This window comes from Pseudonaja textilis, chromosome 3 (assembly GCF_049901715.1).
Source record: "Pseudonaja textilis isolate UNSWEBS1 chromosome 3, rPseTex1.2, whole genome shotgun sequence".
NCBI classification, from domain to species: Eukaryota; Metazoa; Chordata; class Lepidosauria; order Squamata; family Elapidae; genus Pseudonaja; species Pseudonaja textilis.
In genome coordinates this window covers 153,608,225-153,630,606 of record NC_141992.1, presented here as the reverse complement: position 1 = coordinate 153,630,606, position 22,382 = coordinate 153,608,225, and the positions used below count along the sequence as shown (strand labels likewise).

Sequence of the window (22,382 nt, the reverse complement as noted above, 5' to 3'; positions counted from 1 at the left end):
TCATGATTGGACACACAAGGAATCTGTCTTGGTGCAAATGTTCTCAGTATACATAAAAGAAAAGAAACCTTCGTCAAGAATCATAAGGTACAACACTTAATGATAGTCATAGGGTACAATCAAATTATACTAGGAGCCAATATAAATCGTAAGGATACAAGGGACAAAATTAAAGTCATCAGTCACAAGTGGGAGTGGATCAGAGATGGTATTCAGCAGGTTCTGACCAGTTCTGGAGAACCGGTAGCGGAAATTTTGAGTTCAGAAAACCGGTAGCGGAAATTTTGAGTAGTTTGGAAAACCTCCTGTGACTGTCCCCACCTTCATCTATTCTCTGCCTCCTGAGTCCCAGCTGATTGGCTGGGTCTTCTTTTGTTGCCCTGCACAGGAGAACGGAGCTGGAAAGCAGGTTAGTAGGGTGGGGAGGAAATGGGATTTTGCAGAATGGAGATTTTACAGGTTCCTTCCCTTGCCACGCCAACCAAGCCATGCCCACCAAGCCACGCCCACAGAACTGGAAATAAAACATTTTGAATCCCAGGAGATGGGTGATAAGGAGTGATGACAAAATTAATAGTAACAGTAGTGCAGACTTTGTAAATAGTTGAACAGTGTTGAGGGAATTATTTGTTTAGCAGAGTGATGGCTTTTGGGAAACGGCTTTTGTCCTTGAAAATGACTTTTCTCAAAACAGTAACAATAAACTCACTAACTTTAGGGATGAGTATTAGAATATAAGCAATGGGAATTTACAAAGAATGTAAACAGGAAACAAAAGGAAAAAAAGATGCTTCCATTTATAACATTCCCACTTTCTATGCTGTAGCATTCTTTCTTCCCTTCTGCATGTCAGCATTTCGACTTTTCCTCGTTTCATTATAAACCCATGTATGGGGAAAGCAAATTAAAAGCAAATGACAACCACAGTAAGTTATATACAGGAACATAGGCAGTTTCCTTTAATGGTCTGTCACTTCCTTTCCCAACTGAAAAGCAGGTATAGGAAAGTCAACTCCTTCATGCACATTAAGAAAAGCAAAACATCATGTTTCCATCTTTGATTGACAGACTGTGAACGGATTTGTGATTTTTCTCTTCCCATTCTGGATTCAGTATAGACAATCACATCGGTCTAATAAAACATTATCTTTTCTTTGCTACATTTGGCTTGGTGTAATTAAAAAAAATCTAGTAATGGTCTGTTATTTTAATACTATTAAAAAGCAGCACTATTGTTTGACAAAGGGAGTCAATGTTTAGCTCAGTTACCATGTCTAATTTAATCCCAGTACTATTCATATTCTGCATTTGAACAACTGGTGAGACACATGTAGTGGCTTAAATGCAGAAATTGTTTCTGAAAAATGGATTAAATTACATTTTTTTAAAAAAAAAACTCAATTTTAAAAGATTAAACATAATGTAATGAAATTATTCTATTCATATTTTGTTAAATAGGGGTATTTATCAATTTAGAACAGCCCAAAATTATGCCAACACTATTTGACAGTGTCTTTTTACAACTTCTTTCACACTCATGCAAAGTTAAATCAATTTGGCACTCTTTCTGCTAACCAATTGTGTCCTTAAAATCTAAGAACTATTCACTGAGCTGAATTGCTCTATTAAGGACTGTTAGTTGGCATGGGGAATACTGAGCTGACTGACAATGTGCTTCAGTCACAAAGAAATTGCAGCAAGATTTTCTAAAAAAACACAATTGGGCTCTATTTAAATGAAGCTAAGTAAATAGAGAATGTTTCCGGAAGAGACTAAAGGTTTGGTGGCCTTATGGCTTAAGTCATATCTGAAAACAAACCAAACATGTGTATATTTCAATAAAAAGGTATGCATTAATTAAATACTGTATCTTCAGTTAGTCTTTTGACTTTTTAAAAAAATGAAACATATTTTGTATATTACCAATTATAAAGAACTCTTTACAAAGTTGTGGATTGTTAAAGATTCTAATACTTTAGCAATAGTGCAATACAATGCACATCAATTCAGAAATAAATACCACAGAATTAAATTGGGTTATTCATAATGTCAGTAGATTAATTCCTAAGTTATGATTTAATCAACATGTTTATAAGAAATATGCAACATTAAACACACACACTAGATTATATGATACTGGCAAATTTGATAGCTCTTCATTAATCATTTCACTTCACACAGTCTCCATATACACTATGCAAATATATCTAATATATCGAAGGAGATAGTTGCATGATCCATTTCTGGATCCAAAATAACTTGGCGATTATTAAGAATCTATTGCCTCTATTGAATAAATAGTTTTACTCTACACTGCAGTCAACCCTGAATTAAACTGATTATTGAGAGCCGAAATGCACAGTTGCTGACAATTTATAGTGTGACAGAAAACTCAATGGAATAACCCTACTGTTCTTTATTTGAATAAATTTTAATTATAAATATACACTAAATTAATTTAATTTTTGCCCTAGCCCTGCCCACATTAGTTATGTTCTATCATTGAGGTTATCTCCAATGAAAGAGAAAATAAAAAATCAAATATAACAGTAAATGTGTAAAACTGTAAAATTCCCTCAAAAATATTGTGTGTTTTTGCTGCAACTAACACAACTGCCAAATTATAAAACCCTGCTTAAGTTTTATACAAAAACATTAGCTAGTTTAGATTTAATAGTGAATCTAGAGATTTTAACATCCAGTCTTCTTAATAAATTGAGAGATATTTATTACAAATATTGTAAAATATGTAGTGCCAATGAACTGAAGCTAAAGAAAGGCTAAGTTGCTATTAATTGATAAGAAATCTGGATCATGTGGTGCAAATACACTTGACTTGTACATAGAAATATTTGGCAAACATTTAGAAAATGTAATGAGGATATGATGGATCATCTGTTTAGCAGGAGCTAATGAATCTACATCCTATTCGTGATCCAGAATAATGTCCGGTTTATAATTTCTGAAACATTCACTCAACAAATTGACCCAGGTAAGAGGACATGTTGTACCTATAAGATTCATCCATTCAGGATCCCACATTGGCAAAATCCTGAAAAGAGATTGGCATTTTAAATGCTTCTATATAGAGCAGAGCTCTCCAAATTAGGTAACTTTAAGACTTGTGGACTTCAACTCCCAGAATTATCTGGGAGTTGAAGTCCACAAGTCTTAAAGTTGCCAAGTTTGGGGACCCCTGATGTAGACACTGAAAAGGATGAGGCCTTCCTGATATGAAGGTGAACATTTGGATGGCAATGTTATTCCGGGGTTTATGTGGAACAGAAAAATAAAAGGAAAATGCCAAGAAACTCAGTCCATCTGTCCCATAGCTGGCTGAATACTTATCTAATCTCTCTTGCATGGGCACAATCTGAGAACATCGCACTGTGTATACACACAAAAACTTCCAACTTTTTGGAAGGAAAGAGGCAATCACTGCATAAGGGGTAAGGTACAAAAGAGCACCAAAGCAAAATCACTCTTAATCCTGTCCTTTTAAGTAAACATATTGATCTTTAGTTCACATACAATATTTAAATACTGTATGTAACTATTTATATTCCAAAAAGTGCAAATAACTAAACTTTCCTCAAATCTTTTTTTCATGTAAATCACAAAGTACATTGTATGACCAGTAATAGTAACCAGAGCATTTTAAACTGTTTCTCCAAGGGGGCTTTTTCCATGGGAGTTAACTGTAATTAGTAATGGCATAGAAGCATCAAACTATGGGGCGCCATAACCCATTCGCTAGTTCCTGTCAGTAATGTATGGCAAAGAACATACTGCTTTTATTTTCTATCTCAAATACCATTTAGTAAAATCTATTCAGGTTTTAGATGGCTTAAATTTAACTCTGATGAACTCTTCTGTTATCAAGACTCTGAATTCATAATTGCTGGTCTGGTCAGATAACACAGAAATGGAATTGTGTTAAATTTTACTGGAAACAGTAAATTTTAAATTTTACAGTAAATTTTACTGGAAACGGATTAGCCCTTAAACATGGTTGGTTAACTGGAACATCATCCCTTCAGAGAGATTGTGTGGTTGATTCACCTCTCTGACCTAAAAATTTTCTGCACTAAGTCCTCTCCCGTTGCATAGGACAGGGCGTCTTAATTAACAGGTATATTAATAGTCCTGCTATTAAATTGTGGGGGTTTTCAGTGATGATCAAAGCTCAGTGGCATTCTTCTACTTGGGTCAATATATAGGGAGTTTCCCCATACTACAGACTTGACTTTTGCCAGGTTTCTCTTTTGATTCTGTGCTTGGCCAGTTATGCAAAAATGAATTGGTACTTCCTTCATGATCACTGAACTTGTACAATGAGCTAATAGGAGTTATCACCATGCAAGGGCAATGGTTCTTTATTGTTTCTTCTAGTTGCTTGAACTCCTGGTTGGCAGAAGGTTTCTATTCTCCTCAACTAGTCCCCTGATGGAGCCTATATGTTTACATTGTGTAGGCAAAATGACAAATATGAGAAGTTGCACAACGAAGTAGCATAAGAGGATTTAAATTTATTTATTTATTTATTATATTTGTATTGCCACCTATTCACCATAGCGACTCAAGGCAGCTTACAACATATAAGCTGCAGCTTCCTGGATGAGAAGCAAACGTCTTCAAGGAAAAATGAAGTCCAGTTGCCTTTTGATAAACCACCTTTGTGACATCTATTATAAATATTGCTTTCAACTTTGTGCCATACTTTCCTCTTAAAACTTAATCATGCAGCAGCTTTTATGTTGGCTGTGACTGGCCATATGACACACTGGATTGCTTATTAGGTTTATAAGCCTATTGCTTTGACCTGCTAGCTGAAGAGAGTGTGAGCAATATGTTTTTTTAATTCAGGTGAAACAGTTCTATCTTCAGAAATTTCATCTATCAAGGTAACAGGTAGTTCTTGGTTTATTTGCACAATTTTCATTACTCCGTGATGTGGTGGTAAAGTGTGATATCATCACATCACCACGTCATTTATTAACAGCAATCCTGATTGCCACTCTAACTCCAGACACATGGGTTCTTAAGTGGGAAGTGGAGGGAGTCCCAGGTAAGAAGTGCAGGTGTGCTCTAGGGAATGGGGGAGGCCCTGGGAGACCTGGGGCCTGATTTCTGGGGCTGCTGCAATGTGGTGTGAGCTCAGGGAAGCTGGGGAAAGAGGGTGTGAGGTGTGCGCATGCATTTGTGCAAGCTAAGAAAGGCCAGGAAAAGAAGATGTCATGATTCAAGGATTTCATGATATGCCAGGGCCCTAAGGCAGCATGAAAGTTCTGAGCTGCAATGCAGGACAGAGTGTCAGCTTGACTGGTAGCCCCAACTGCCTGTCAGTGCAGCACAAAGCTGCTACGCCCCAGGAAGGCCAAGCGGTATCGTGCAAAGCTGCCAGATCTCAGGAAGCTGAAAGGGACTTCTTGGCATGTTAGGATTCGGGAACTACAAGAAGCACTTGAGCTGCAGCCCAGCATAAAAAGGGATGCTGGAACAGCAAGTTTGGGGAGCAATTGTAATTCATTCAGGACCACTGTAACTTCAAATTGTCACTGAATCAATGGTTATAAGTTGGGCGCTTCCTGTATTACCATTCACAATCACAACCTGATCCTCTGCTTGTCTTTGAAATGATGCAAGAATAAGTGATTTTCTTGAAGTGATTTTTTTTAGATAAGAAATGTTAATATTTCACTGCTCTAGAGTTAATTTTGGTAATACAAGAAAAACAATTTATTCTGTACTAAAAACAAATAAACAAGTCTATTAAAATATATATTATATAATTCTATATGTAAACATGGGGACATATTGGGCTCTCAAATACAGACAGAAGCAGAGAAGACGACTCATCCATACTTATACAGAGATTTCTATCTTTTCAAAAGTTTTCTATTCTTTCCTTGTCTTGGACTTAAATTATGAGTGGACATAATTTAATGAGTGCACAGAGAAGAGTGCACAGTTATGAAGTTTCAGTGATTAGATTTAGAAGTAACCACAGCTTCTGAAAAAGAGAGAAAGAAGCCTAAAAATTATACCATCATACAATATATCAAAGGTATCAATATCAATATCTCATCTATGCATATTGAGATGAGTAAACACACTGTTTTATTGTATCAATTAATCACCCATTAGAACAGTGGTTGCTGGGGACCACTGGTGGTCTGTGAGAAAATTTTGGTGGTCCACAGAGAAATGTCACCCCCAGAGCATCCCCCTCAAAGCAATTAATCCAGGCTCCGCAAAACCACAAGGCTGCACTGCCCACATGACCCATGGGAACACAAGGCTTGTGTTGCTTGCATTGTGAAAAACACGAGGTAATGAGGGGAGGGGAGAAAGGGTGGAGGGGAAACTTGCCCCACTTGCCTGGCCTGGCCACCGGGCTGCTTCTTTCCACTTCTTTCTTCTTCTGCTTTTGGCTGCACACAAGGAAAGCAGCAAAAGTCTTTCTTTCTCTCCCCCAAACTCTGCCAGAAGTGAGTCTTTGGGACCCTGCAAGGCATCCTGCTCCAAGAGCTGCACTGGTGCGACAAGTCTCACAAAGACTCATTTCTGGCAGAGTTTGGGGGAGAGAAAGACTTCTGCTGCTTCTGCTGCTTCCCTTGCATGAAGCCAAGTCTCTCTCCCCCCCCCCCCCAGAGAATGGAGCTGGAGACCGTATCCTGCAATCTCAAATGATTGATTGGTAGGAAAACGGGATGAGGAATATTCCTGCAGACTTTTGGGGGGATTTTCCCAGGGTCTCTGCTGCTTTCTGCAGAGACCCTCGGAAAACATCAGCAAGCCACCATCAGTCAAAATTCATATTAGTGGTCCATGGGGTTTAAAATTATGAGTTTGGTGGTCGCTGAGGTCCAAAAGGTTGGTGACCCCTGCATTAGAAGACATATTTTACTATTATAAACCAAAAGCTGAAAAGCCACCTGACAGCAGACTACTGATACTATCAAGACACTGAGAAATTAGGCATATTTCTAGGATACCTATTTCTGATTATGGATTTACCTGTGGGGGAAATCGTGGCAGACTATTTCAGAATCTATAGGAATGCCCAAAGGAAAAAGGAAAACACAATTTTCCAAGGCAAATATGGGATGGAGAATGAATTACAGGTGAGTAAAGATTATTTAAATGTAGCTAACTAAATGTTGCTGGCTTGGAATATAACAGATCTTGTCATTGCATACTAGAATTATCAACGCAAATATCAAATCATGTAAATTCTCAGATAAAGTGAGAGTAGGTAGGAGCTGTGTTTCCAAGACAACATATTGCCAGAAATATATAGCAAGACTGAAGCATTTTAGTTTACTCAATATATTTCCAGATTAAATGAAATTACTCCCTACATTAAAACAATAATGAAATTGTTAAATATTGCATGGATTTAGGCACAAATGAAAGGAATGAGTAGACAAAATATGATGTTTAATAGTTTTATGTTGGGGAGTTTATTAGATGTTGTATTAAAATAAACGGAAATGCTTTCAAGTATATGCACTTACCCAATATAGATTCTCCAATCTATAACAGTATTAAAATTTCTCTGCTGGGTCAGTGATTCTTAAGCAATAACTCAGCCTAGGATGCTCACCAAACTTCGTAGGTACTGTTTGTTTCTTCTGCTTTGCTTTTAAATGACTTTTAAAAAATGTTATGTCATTATAGAATATAAAAAACAATAAAAACTTTCCAAAATATCTAAAAGTTTGGAATTTATACAAGGTGAATACTTAAAATTCATTGTCCTTATGATATTCTTTTATCAAAATAGTGATATAAAATTGTAATTGTAATAACAATTGGGGAAAATACTGGCCTTGTTCACAAGAGACCCTGGAAGTAAGCAGGTCACATAAACTGGAAAAGTGGTTAGCATCCCAAACAATGAACCCTAATGGAATTCAATATGGCCCCAAACAGAATCAGTTTGAGGCTAAATTCCTCCTGCCTTTAGATCATGTTCTCCTGACATCATGAAAAGAGGCTTAATACATACTTTGTACATTCTCTTTGACCTATGCTTTATTTATACAACAGAACTGGTCTGTATTGGATGATGCAGTGAGTTATATTTTGGCTGAGCAAAAACACACAATCATATTATTGCCTTATAATTCTGATTTGCAAGGAAAATCAGTAGTTCTGATTCAGACCTTAACACAAAACAAGCTAAGGATGGAAATTTTGCTTGTTAGCTGCTATCATTGGTAGAAATCCAGGTGTAAGATTTGCTTGTTCTTTAACAGGCTGAAATTCTCAATAATTCATACTGTATGTCCAAATCAGTGAATTAACTGAAGAAATTTTGACATTAGATATTTCACCTCACAAGATTATTATAATCAGAAGTGTAATTGTATAGTGGTTAATTAGTTTAAACTATCACAGCCAACTTCCCATGATTAGAAGCTTCAAATTGTGAAGTTATTTATATAACTGCATGATTTACAGCACTTGATAAACAATTCTTTTTTTATAAATACCTATTTTAAGAAGGATTCTCTGTTGCATTTTGGCAATAGATTAGCCTTTTTTCTTTAGAAACCCTCAAGTCACATACAAATGCATATTGAATAGTGATTTTTCAGAATATTATGTTAACTGTGGGACTAAAAGACACATGTTAATAAAACTTTGCAATATTTAAATTGGATTTAACTTGAAATTCTCTTATATCAAGTCAGAGAAAATATTTCTTCAGTATTGCCTACACCAAGCAGAAACATCTGCAGGATCTGGACTTTGTGTATGCAAATTGTGTACTCTAAGAAGGTATCACAACACTGTCTTAGGAATACAGATGTTCTAAACAAATTTGAGTTTCTAACGTACTGATGGTTTTATTAGGTACAAAGTATTCTCCTCCTTGAATTTATTTTAGGTCTGCTCTATGTCACATTAATGAAACATTATCTCAGCTGCTTTACAAAGTGTAATGAGTTAACTTGTTTTGACTTAATTCATTCCAAGTTACTTTATCTTGTAATACTAGCTCGATACACGTGCTTCGCTACTAAACTATGTGGTTTGGCTTAGTTTTTAGGGAGGAAAATAAAAGGGGAAAAACTTGTGCCTCTGCCTATCAGCATCCATCAGTATTCACCTGGCTAGCATCCTATCAGTGTGTGAGAAACTTGAGGGCTATTTGGAAACTGAAACAGTATTTGCTGCGTGAGCAAGGAGGAGACAGCAAAGAGCCTGGGTGTGGCTTAGCTGAACTGTTCTGTACTAAAGCTGCTTGGTGCTGTGAAACTAAAACTGAAACTCCTCTCCTCTGCTTGTGTTTTGTATTTGGAACAGATCTCTTTTCAGGTGGGGAGGGGGAGTAGAACTCCTTAGCACCAGAGCGTGTTAATAATAGTATATGAAATACTAATGTCATTTTGAAAAATCCTTTGTTAGTGAGCACCTAGAAGCCAAGAAGAACATACTTGCCAAGTTTGTAGGCTTTACAGTTCTGGGGATTTTGTGATGATGCATGAGTGATATATCATATATATCACTATGAAGTATCACTCATATATATATATATATATATATATATATATATATATATATATATATATATATATATATATATATATATATGTATATATATGTATATATATGTATATATATATATATATGGCATTCGTCTTTGTTCGGTATTTTCCCACGTCATTGTAGTTGTGCTTTTAAAGGTGTAGCACGTTTGGCAGAATCTCATCTGCCATCATCAGGCTTCTGTATAGGTGATGATGGCAGATGAGATTCTGCCAAAACGTTGCTACAACTTTAAAAGCACAACTACAACGACATGGGAAAATACCCAACAAAGCTGAATGCCATACATGTAAGTACCAGCGAAAACTTATGAATATATATATATATATATATATATATATATATATACATACACACATACATATACATATACATACACACACACACACACACACATACATATATATATATATATATACATACATACATACACACACACACATACATATATATACACACACACAGAGAGAGAGATATTTTATTAATAGCATGCCTTATTTACTACAAGTTATAAATTGAAGTAGTGCAAACAAATAATTTAACTTCTCCCTTTTAAGATATGCAATGGGAGTTTCTTACAAAATGTACATGAATTCCTAATACATATTTTAAAGTATTAAACCATAACGAGGCTAAAATCAAATCCCATAATTTAAAATTTAAATTTACATAGGATGGGGCGCTTGCCTAGATAAACGCTTATTTCATATATATATAATATAAAGTTTGTCAAATTGTTTTGATTGTTAATGAGATGAAATCATCAAAATGTTCAAGCACATTGTAAGTAGGTGAAATTGATCAAAATGTGTCAGAAGGTGACACACAGAAATTAACAGAAATCTATGCAAATCCTGTATATTCTGTATGGTATATTGTCTTTCAAACCTAATGTACAGTATTTCTCTAACTGTCTATTTTCCTATTTTATTCCCTATTTTATTCCTATTATATTATCATACAATATAAACCATTTTACCACAACAGAAGAAAAAAGGCCAGGACTTGAAGCAAGCTCGTTTTTTTAAAAAAAAAATCCATATGAACATTTAACGATCCTTAAAACCTGGCTCAAGTTTCTCACTTATTTGGTTGGCAAATCAGCTGCATCTACACTGGGGCCGAAGTTTAAAAAAAATCAATGCTCAGTTATTCTCGATTGCAACGCTACTTTTTGCTACTTCTGTTGCAGCCCTACTCCGCTTAGAACGATTTATGCCACAAACCGCAGCTGAGGTTTGTATTCTTAGCAGCACAGACACATTAGAGACGATACGACGAATATTTGGGGGGCACGAATTTATCTAGTCGGAAACTGAGCTGCGTCCAGGAAAAGTCAAAATGAAGGGAGAGCAACGAACAATTGGAAATGGATACCTGAACCTATTTCCTGCTCTCCCTTTCCAAAGGAAACAAAAGGGATAAAAAAAAAGCAAACAAACCCGAGTGCAACAACTTGTCCGGGGAAGTCGATCATGACTCCCGCCACCCCCCTCCCCTTTCCCGTTGGCCTCAGATTCGCAGGAACAAGCAAAGCAAAGAGAAAACAAACGGGCCTCCGGAAGGGAAAGGGGGAAGAAAAGAGAATACCAGGGTTTTGGTGTTTTTTTTAAGGCGAAGCGCCGAAAGGAAACCTTTGAAGTCTTTCCACACCGCGCGAGGCCGGCACGCGCAATCGCGCCTGGAAAAACCCTATCGAGGAGGAGAAGGAGAAACTCCAGTAAAAACTTTTGGGGGGGAGTGGGGGGGCGGAAAGGAAAAAGGACGGGAGACCCGACCCGCGCGCCTCCCCAAAAGCTGCTACTTGCAGGCGCGGGGCTGCTACGAAGCGGACCGAGAAGCGTCCCCCACTGCTTGGAAGCGGGCAGGATCATGCGGGGCCTAGCACTCTCCAGGCACCGTCGCCTCCGCGCAACGTGAGTGGAGAGGGAAAGGCTCGGGGAGGAAGAGGAGGAAACGCTGGAAAGTCTCCTCACCTGCTGTCCGTAGGCCACTCCGGGGGAAACCGCCGAGCCCCCCCCCCTGCCCTCCTCCTTGCAGGGGAGAGGGAGCTCTCGCTTCCGCTTCAGGACGAGCGGAGTTGGTCCGGCGGCGAGTCTCGCTGCTTGGAGGCGGGGAGGGGAGACGGGACTGGGACCCGTGTCTCTGCTTACTCCTCGGGCTCAGGTACAGTCCGACGTGCTCAGCCCTGCCACAACCGCCCCATAGCCTCCGGCCAGGGACTCCCAGGGAAACGGCGAGCCCAACCGTCGCCTCCAGAGGCTGTAACGCAAGCCCAGGCCGAGAGGAGAGGGAGGAGCCGGGATGCTCGCCTTTCCACACGCGCACCAGGAGGCGGGCGACGAGGCGTCGGGTCCCCTTCAAGGCAGCCCCAGTTCATCATCCCGACCTAACATGGCGGCCGCCGGAGACCCGAGGAGGGGAAGAGGGAGTTAGGGAGAGGGGGTGGCGGCGGCAGCTGTTGCTGAGAAGCAACTCCGGCTCTCCCGACGCGGCGGAGGCAGCTCCTACTTTCGTAGCTTCAGTTCGGCGAGTCTCGCCGACGACCAACAGCGCCCCCTTCCTCTGGGAGCCGGGAGCCCTGACCTCCCGTTGCCAGGGGTGGGTGGGTGCGTGGGTGGAGGTCAGGACCGGCAGGCTGATGAAGGGAAATGGGAATTTCTTGAAAAAGAGAGTGGGAAGGGAGCAGGCGATTCTGAGGGACGAACCCTTCGAACTTTCTAGGACAGTTTTGTCCCCAATAGCAGCAGGGTTAAACTTTTCATGTGCAAATGCTGCCCGTGTTAATCTACGCCAGCAGCTTTGCCGAAGCGGTGCTCTAAATCCATATTTCCACCGAGCGAGGGTGAGGGGTAGACTTGCTGAGAAAGTAAACTTTGCTTCTTAAGTCTGGCTCGACAGCCTTGCCGAAGTTCGTTGAGCAGTGCCTTCCAGTGCAACTTGTTTTCGTCTAAAATTAGTCTGTAGAATAGAATGGATTTAAACAGTTTAAATGAACTGGGCTTGGCTAGTCTAGTGAAGAGAAGGACCAGGGGAGACATCATAGCAGTCTTCCAATATTTGAGGGGCTGCCACAGAGAGGAAGGGGTCAAGGTATTTTCTAAAGCTCCTGTAGGCCAGACAAGGAATAATGGATGGAAACTGAACAAGGACAGATTCAACCTGGAAATGAGGAGAAACTTTCTGACAGTATGAGCAATCAACCAATGGAACAGCTTGCCCTTGAAAGTTGTGTGAGCGCCATCACTTGAGACTTTCAAGAAGAGATTGGACTGCCATTTGTCAGAAATGGTGTAGGGTCTCCTGCTTGAGTGGCGGGTTGGACTAGATGACCTACAAGGCCCCTTCCAACTCTGATTATCTGTTATCTATTTAATAAAACAACATCTTTCTGACAGTTATAACTACCAGAATCGTCTTGCTTAACAATTGAATAATTATTTTCAACCTGAGACTTCCCAATAATGAACCTGAAGAATGTTCTTACGTATTCCTTTCAAAGAATCAAAAACTATTCTGCTTGAAACAATATCAGCCACTAACTTATAAGCAATATTGCAAACAGTCTGCTAATGTGATGTAATTAGAGCCATTCCTAGACAATGCTCTTAGCATTGTGCATTTTTTCTTCATTTGAAGAATGTTGTGACAGCACAGTAGTTTTCCAGTTATGATATATTTTTACACCATAAGTCTTAAGAGTTTAGGCTCTTCCCATAGTAGTAGATCTTTACACTACCAATCAATATACTACTATTCTGTAATAGTATGGTGGTATAAACACCTACTAGTATGAGAGGAGCCTAACATTTTCTACAGACTGAAAATCTATTATAGGTCAATATAATTATATTACTGGTAGTTTTATCAGTTCATTTGAAAGGAAATTTAGGGCCAGGTGTTTCAATGCAATGATAATCAAGTGTGGTACGAGAATAAAGGAGATTTCTGAGAACCTTCAAAAATATTCTCCAATATTTAGGTGCAGTTATTGCTTCTCTTGTGTGCCCTAGGGATCACACTAATTACTTTTCAAAATAGAAATTTTGTTAATGATTACAATTACAACAGACCTGTTTCAGGTGATACAAACTCTCTTGGGTAAAGGGACCTTCAAAACCTTTTGCAAGGATGTGCAGAAGAATTTGTTCAGCCTCTGACAGACAAAATTGAGGAATATTATATGACAGACCCTATTGGAAGTAAGTTATCTGGTTCCTTTTCAGTCAGATTTCAGATCTGGGTATGGAACAGAAATAGCAATAGCAATAGCTATTACACTTATATACTGCTTCACAGTGTTTTTACAGCCTTCTCCAAGCATGGTTTACAGAGTCAGCATATTGCCCCCAGCAATCTGAGTTCTCATTTTACCGACCTTGAAAGGATGAAAGGCTGAGTCAACCTTGAGCCTGGTGAGGTTCGATCTGTCGAATTGCAGTCAGCTGGCAGTCAACAGAAGTAACCTGCAGTACTGCATTCTAACCACTGTGCTACCGTGGCTCTTACGGCATTGATCTTGCTTTTGTATGTATGATCTTGCTTTGGTATCATTTCTTGAATGGCAGGATGGTGGTCCTGCATCCATCTTTGCCTTGATCTCTCAATACCATCAACCATGGTATCGTTCTGGACTGACAAAGGATTGAGGGTGGGTGTCACCATGTTGGGCTGGTTCACCTATTTTCTATGGGGTCAATTTTAGTCGTGATTGGGGAGGATAGATATTGCCCTTGGCTCTCTCCTATGTGGGGTGCTGCAGGGGTCATGGATGTACCCTATCCTGTTCAACATCTGCATGAACTGCTGGGTGACCTTATATGTCACCACGGTTTGAGGTATCATCAGTGTGTGTATCACCAGTATCCCTGAATGTACCACAAATGTAACAAAAACCAAAATGTAAATAAATGTTCTTTAATGCCTTCAACTTGGCTTCACTATTCAATTGTTCACAGTTGGAAATTAAACTCTTTCCAAAATAACATTCCAAACGAAAGAAATACAGCCCAAATTCAAAGAGCAGATAATGAAGCAATAAAAAACCAAAAACAAACTGCACTGCAGAAAGTTGCACGACAGACCAGGATAATTAATTACAAACTTCAAGAATATAACCAGGTATAATCCATTGGAAGAATGCCAACCAAGATAAACTTCATTCAGGAATAAAACACTCTTTTGTTTCAAGCATTTGCTAGCATGCGGGTCCAAACTTATGCAGTTCTCACAACTGCATCCCATGAAGAGGATCAAGGCCCTCTCCTCCCGAGTAGACCATGTCTCTCCCTTATCCTCTCCTCCCTGCGTGCCCTAGGATGGATAGGGGATAGGTCTCGGTCCTCCTCTGCCTGCTCAGCCGGCCTCTGCCCTTCCCTAGCTGCCTCCACAACCTCTGGAGTGACCCTTCCATTTCCTGTTGGCTGTTCCTCCTCTCCCTCAGAGTCAGTCTCCACCAGGGGCATGACACCTGGCAAATTAAGTGATGCAGTGTACATCCTATCCCAATGTTGGGGACTGTAAGGGTCTGGATGGAGAACAACAGGTTTCTACTGAACCCTGGCAAGATTGAACAGCTTTGGGCTTTGAGATACTGGAGTTGCACTGCCCAAACAGGCCCTTTGCACAATCTGGAGGTTGTCATGGACTCACAATTCCTGCTCAAGGAGCAGGCGGCAATTATGGCTAGGAGCAGGGGTGGGTTTCTACCGGTTCTGTCCACCTCTGTAGAACTGGTAGCTCTGAAGAGCAGCAGATATAGAACCGGTTCTATGTCTGCTGATGTTTTTGCCCACCCGGGCTCTTATCTGATCTTTATTTCCTGATTTTTCAACTTCAGCTGCTGAATGAGGCACAGCTTCAGTTTAAAAAGCAGGAAAAGAGGGCTGTTACAAAGGCTGCTTCTTGGCAAGCAGTGTGCTAATGACGATTAACAGGCAGCTCATAGCGGACAGGGAAGCTCTTAAAACCCGAACCGGAGTTAACTCTGTCGTATCCCACCCCTGGCTAGGAGGAGGACCTTTGCATAATCTCATACTATGTGCCAGTTACACCTTTCCTGGATCAAGGAAACCAACTGATGGTCACTCTTGCCCTGGCCACTTTCCAGTAGGACTACTGGCAATGTGCTCAATATAAGGCTGCCCTTGAACAGTATTCAGAAACTTCAGCTGGTTCAAAACGCATTAAAGAGAGAAGATACATTTGTCTCTGGTGGTGCATATGTTGCACCTCTGTTGTGTGAGCTGCATTGCTTACCAGGTTGTTTCTGGATCCAATTCAAGATGCGGGTGTTTGAATTACTTTCTTAAAACATGGAATTTGATGTCTGATGAAAAAAGCTTTGGCTCTATTGAATCTGGGTCACAGCAAAGAGAATAATTATACAAAACCGGAAAGAAACTTATTCTTCTGAGTTTAAGGAATAGAGTTGATTTTATTATCTATTTCTGAAAAGCCATAATAGCTATTAATATTGATTTTTTTCCCCATTTTGTTTATGTAGCATTTATATACTTACCCATCTCATAGAAATTACCTACTGTAGGTGTTGTGCAAAGATTAACAAAAGCTGAAAACTGAATATGACCCAACAAAAGAAAAATAAAAGTAAGGTGTTTCTGAACCTCAGCAACTTTTAAGATGCATGAACTTCAATTCCATATTCAATTCTGATTTTTTTCCCCTTGAAAATATAATATTTCCTCAGTCCTTATATAGGAGATACAAAACAACAACAATCCACCTGTCTGGGTCAAGTGATTTTTTTGTCTCTCTTGGGTCTGGGTCAATCCAATTGGGCGCAGAAAAAAAAAGACCCTGTGATGCATCATCATATGACAGCAGCACGCATTGTGTCAGGACTATTTAAGATCAGTTTTGTGGCATCATATGCTTATTTATGTCTTGTTGATTTTTACTGGATTTATTCCAGATGTGTCTTTGCAGATTATTCTTTAGAACTCCTTTGTTATTATTTGAAATGAAAGTTAATATCACAGTTATGTCTAATATATTTTATAACAATTCTTCTGTAACTTTATTGAGGGGAAAAAGAATTAACATGCTTTCTTTAATCCCTGGCAGCATCTGTTTCAGAATATTTGCTCCTTAAGTAAATAAAGTTTATGTGTGCTCTTCCAAGGCAGCATTTTTAAATGATAAAAAAAAATCTCAAACTATTTTTAACCATAATATATACATGATTGAAAAGCATTTGTGCACCCTTGGTTATTAATTCTGTACCTTTGTCTTTCACATTTGTTTCATAAATAGTTACAGCAATAAGCCGGATTACATTATATAAAACAAATGTATTTCTGTTTGCTAATCTTTATCTCTTGATATCCCATCTCTGTTTGTTGGCACAAGAGTGTTGCTTATGGTTACTTAAAATAACTATTCCTTTGTTTAGGTTGTTTCTTGTCTTTCAGGGGCAGTAATACGATTGTCTTGCAGTTCTGTTAGGAATTGTATTGCACTGTATATGTTATCCATCTGGAACACATTTGTTTCCAAACAGTTTAAATAATAGAAATGAAATATTTGAAATTGCACTTCACATGTTTCAGTGATTTAGTCAAATGTGCTAAAAATAGTAGAGCTTTTCTATTTTTTTTACTAAAAAATATGTTGAATATAAATTATGAAAAAGATAACTATAGTGAGATGAATACCCTTCATGTTATTGCTAAGCTTCAAAATTTTACTATGTAAACAATTGCTCTTAACATTAAAGAAAAACAATGGAAGCAAGTTGAAATTTCTCTTCCCATACTTTGGTTCATGAGGTTATTTGGGTCATGGAGGTTTGAGAAATCCATTTGCCTCTTGGGATAGATTTGATTCCCTATCACTTCTTGCTTTTTAAAAAAGTGTGCAAATAGGCATTTAAAATAATTTCTGCTGAATTTGTTAAGCTAAATGTTGTCATTAAAGTTGTTGAAAAACTTAGTCTTTTGAAGGACTGAATTCCTTGGAATCCCTTACCATATGAACTATAGTGTCAAAATGGTGTTTTTTTTATCCAAATTCAGAGTTGCTAATATAAGCATGGATATGAATGCTGTGCTTCGAACATATATACTAAAAAGTTTCAAATAAACATCTTTGTAGTATAAAAAAAAGTGTGTATCTGAAAACACAGGGCTTTTCCTACATTTTAATTTACCCAAAATATGCAGTAATAAAAAGAGTTTGTAGTTTTGCAAAAAAATGATAAATAAAGAATGAGGGTAAAAGAAGATGCTTCTTAAATGTTAAAATCTATATTTCCGTACCAATTGTAAACATGGAGTCTTTCTTTTTGAAGTTAACCTCATTCTCGGAAGTAACATATTCATGTATGAAAATATGTGTTTTAAAATTAATTTTAAGAGATGCACCATAAAATTAGGGTGTTTGACTTTTGATCCTTCAGTAATTTGATGGGATTGTTCATTGATCCAGGTGACTATTGCTTGGCTAGATTCGACTTAAACAGGAATAGCATGTTGTGGTGTACCTAAAACCTACCTAAAACCTGCATGATTGACCTGCCCATAGCCTTCAAAATATTATTAGTGCTATGCTGATTAAACATCTGCACTGTGTAGTTGGAAACAAGAATGAGAACAAGAGCAGTGTTCATAGATGTTTAGCCCTCATTGAGTAGGAATGCAACTACTGAGACAATCCGGGCTTCTCCAGGTTTTCCATATGTTCAAAATACTTGGGATTTGAATTTTCTAGGTTTTAAAGCAGAGTAACTTGTGATTCATGCTGCTTTTAGATCAACATCCAACTTTAGGGACCAATAAATGAAAAAACTTATCTCAATAGCATATCTCTGCAAAAATATTTAGACAATCTGTTGTTTCTGTCATGATTGCTGTACTATATGGTTTGTTACAAATTTGCACTGTGCTTTCTTACAGGTTTGGGTTTCACTGCCTTCATATTAATTTCTCCACCATCACTTGACGTTACTGCTACCACAGCCATACACATAATCTAGGCATTGCAGCTTGAGAAGTATTTGATTTATTTGTTAAGTTTATTTGCTGCCCATCTTGCCTTGAAGTGGACAGCTTACATTAAAGTATCACTATATCCAATTACAATTTATCTAAATTAAATATTGTTCTGAATTTTGAAGTGCACCATTTCAGCTAAACTAGAGAACTATTTTTTTTTATTTCAAGGGGTTTTAATTACACTCTTTTCTCTCAGCAAAATGTTAAAAAGTTATGATATTTATGTAGTTACTTACCAAGCACATATTGATTATATTAAAGTAACCGAAGTATCTTTACAATCCCGAAGGCATATCACAACTTTGGAGCAACCCTAATGTTTGGAAATTGAAAGTTGAAAATTTTGACACATTCTACTCTAGTGCATCCACATAGGAGAAGAAGTTGTCCAGCAGCTACGAATACTGCTAACTCCTCCATTCTAAGACTCACATTCCTTTCTCATTATGTGACCCAGATCAGAGTTATTACTGAAGGCTGGGGGGAAAAAAATCCAAGAGTTGTGCTTTGCATTCTTTCCCTACATTGTTTATTGTAGTATTCTTAATTAAGGGTTAATTCCTGATTATACCTTGCCATATTTTCATTGCACTCTCTTCCACATGGATAAATGCTTATGTCTAAACCTGCTTCTGGTTAGACAAAGGCAGCTAAGGAAAAGTCTAGCTTGTCAAAGAGATTAGGGTACAGAGAGCTTTCTTTAACCACTTGTAGTTAGATTGTTATTATTTTAATTCTGGTCTTCTGTATATAAGGACTACATGCATGGGAAGCAAACAGAATAGCAGAAAAGCCTCTGTCTCTAATGATATCCAAAGACTGGGACAGTCCAAAGACTGGGATGAAGTCACTGTTTGGTCTACCAGAAGAAGGAAGAAATAAACCTAACCCTAAGCCCAATAATGAGCAAAACACCCCACATGCTTAATAAAAGTTTTTCTTTAGTATTAGTGCAAATCAGATTCTGGTCTAATGCTTTTTTTATGGAAAACACTTGCAGCAGTTAGTATCAGTAGCACACATTTATATACAAATAGGCTTCATGTGCTAGTTGATTTTTGGAAATGCTACGTATGTATTAAGCTAAAGTGGTTTCATCTGCCACAGCTATTTTCATATTTGTTTCTTGATTATGCTGAATGTTGATGGTGGAAGAACAAGAAATGGCTGGGTTACATGATGGAGAAGGAAACAGTACAAAGGAACAGAAAGGAAAGAAATAAGGTCAGAAGTACTCTCATTAGAGGAATCCCTATAGTCGGAGAGAGATAGAATTAATGTATGTAAATTGTAATAAACTGGTCTAAACATTCTAATTTGGAAATAGGAAATAGGTGAAATCAGTTACATGATGTGCATATTAGTTCACTTTTTAGATGTAAACATCATTGTCTGCAATCTCAAACAGTCTGGATTGTAGGATTAAAAAGAGTGGGTGGATGTTTTGGACTCTTTTTGATATTGTTTTACACATTCTAATAATCAGCTACTGATTACAGCTTTATTAGAAGCCAAAGTCAGCTTTTATAGGTTGCTCTTGTGACCATCTGTCACTGTATGAGTCCAAGTTACTACAACAAATTGAGATTTTAATTAGGATTTTCATAAACAGCTTTACTGAGAATAACAGAATTTTTGTGACTCTTAAGAAACATATCACATTTTTCTTCTTCTCTGAGAGGCTTTTAGTTCAATATCTGATATTAATTTTATCCCAGCAAGAAAATTGGGTTTGATGCCTTATGGGCCTTTTCTACATACACACAATTTCTATTTTCAATTTGTGGTGATTTTATTTGATAAATGGTTATCTTCACCTTTTCATTTTGAAGAAACGTTATGCTGCTGTCATGATCCTTGTTCCAGATCTTTCTCCACATTTTCATCCATTCAATCCTAAATTGCCATTAAAGTTGCATTCTCTCAGGAATAGCTATATCAAACAAACACAGCAATAAACAATGTGGGTTTGGTTGTTTTCCTGCAGAGATTTCATTACTCAACTAGGTATCTCAGACAGCACCAAAGTCTCCACAGTTCAACCTTATGCTATCTTTTATTAATAAGCCTTATTTTGCGAGCTTGTTTTTTCTGTCCCAACTAAATTTTGTCCTTCCCATAGGAAGTAGGCAACTTGTTCATCCAAGTTTTTGTGGCACAAACTAATGCCACATTTCCTAAAATGTTAGTTTATCATTTCAGTCCTAATACTTACCTGTAAAGAAATATATTTAAATATGTTAACTTATATTCAGCACTCTTTTTCTATTTTTCCTGGTGTTGCCATGTACACTGTAACCTCCTAAAAGTAAGTATGTTTTATTTATGGCCAACCCACCCCCCACCCCCCACCCAATAGCAACTGTCAAATGTAATCTAAAACAGTAATACGATGTTCTGGTTTTATAAAATGACTATATTGAATTTATGTTAATAATACTTATAATCTGTTTAATCAATTTGATAATATTGACATTTTTTGAATTGTTGTAGAGCAGGGGCGTCAAACTTGATTTCACAGAGGGCCACATCAGGCTTGTGTTTGATCTCTGAGATGGGCATGGTCAGACTGGGCGTGGCAGCTTAATATCACTCATGTCAGCGCCTGTGGTGGCCTAAGAAAGTTTGACAGGAATTATAATGTTTCTCTACAACAGGGCCGGGGGCTGGATCCGGCCTGCAGGGTGCTTAGATTTAGCCTGCAGGGCCACCCTGGAAACAGTGAAGGCCCACAGTGCCTCGACCAGCAAAAATGGGCTCCCAAGCGCTATTTTCAGCTGCAATGGCCTCCTGTGGCCCTACACCAATGAAAATGGAGCTCTGGAGGGTGGCCCTGAGCTCCGTTTTCACTGGGAGAGGGTTTTAGGAGACTGTTGTAGCTGAAAACGGAGTTGGGAGCCCGTTTTCACTGGCAGAGGCACTGTGGGCCAGTCCTTCACTGTTTCCAGGGTGGCCCCACGGGCTAAATCTAAGCACCCTGCAGGCTGGATCCAGTCCCCGGCCCTGTTGTAGAGAAACATTATTATTGCTGTCAAACTTTCTCAGGCTGTAAAGTTCATAAAAAAATCCAGGAGCCTGGATCAAAAGTTGTTTGGGTTTCTGCATATTAACTGACAAATGTCAACTTTTGCACTGTCGTGTAGAAAAATGGCAATGGAAGGAGTGGTGGAATTCACATTTTTTACTACTGGTTCTGTAGGCGTGGCTTGGTGGGTTGTGGCAAGGAAAAGATACCATAAAATCTCCAGTCACAGGTGGTATTTGCCAGTTCTCCAAACTACTCAAAATTTCTGATACCGGTTCTCCAGAACTGGTCAGAACTTGCTGAATACCACCTCTGAATGGAAGCCTTTGTAGAGCAGAGTTGATATGGAAGTAGATGGATAAATATGCTTGGGGATTATTATTATTTTTTAGTCATCTGAAGATATGGATTTTCCCCCTTTATCTCATGCAGATATAATTTTTCCTCTCTCTTGCAGAACCCATTTAATTTCTTGTGGAACTTTAGGTTTCCATAAAGCCTATCTTAAAAAACCCTTATGTAACGAAAGAAGGATCTCGGAGATGCATTATTGAAGTATTTGCAGTAAATAAAAATCCATATAATATAATCCATGTTACCCACTTCTCTGTTCATTACTGTATTTACAAATGTGAAGCAGAACACAACAATATCATAAAATAGAAAGTCAGTTCTGTGTTAGAGCAAACCACTGTCTAACCTTAGCTTAGAAAACTGACATCTGTTCGTTTCACATATACACAATTGATTCAGCTACCTTGAAGCCCTGCATCCCTCAAATG

The 22,382-nt window shown here is 38.3% G+C and overlaps 1 protein-coding gene across 1 annotated transcript in view; it reads right to left on the bottom strand.

Annotated features, from left to right (window-relative positions):
- The window catches only part of YES1 (YES proto-oncogene 1, Src family tyrosine kinase), a 40,144-nt gene extending 28,472 nt beyond the window's left edge, over positions 1-11,672 (bottom strand). Inside the window, exon 1 of the mRNA XM_026699339.2 lies at positions 11,538-11,672. The gene's annotated coding sequence lies outside the window, so the exon portion shown is untranslated. The remainder of the gene's footprint in view (positions 1-11,537) is intronic.
- Positions 11,673-22,382: the final 10,710 nt, after the last annotated feature.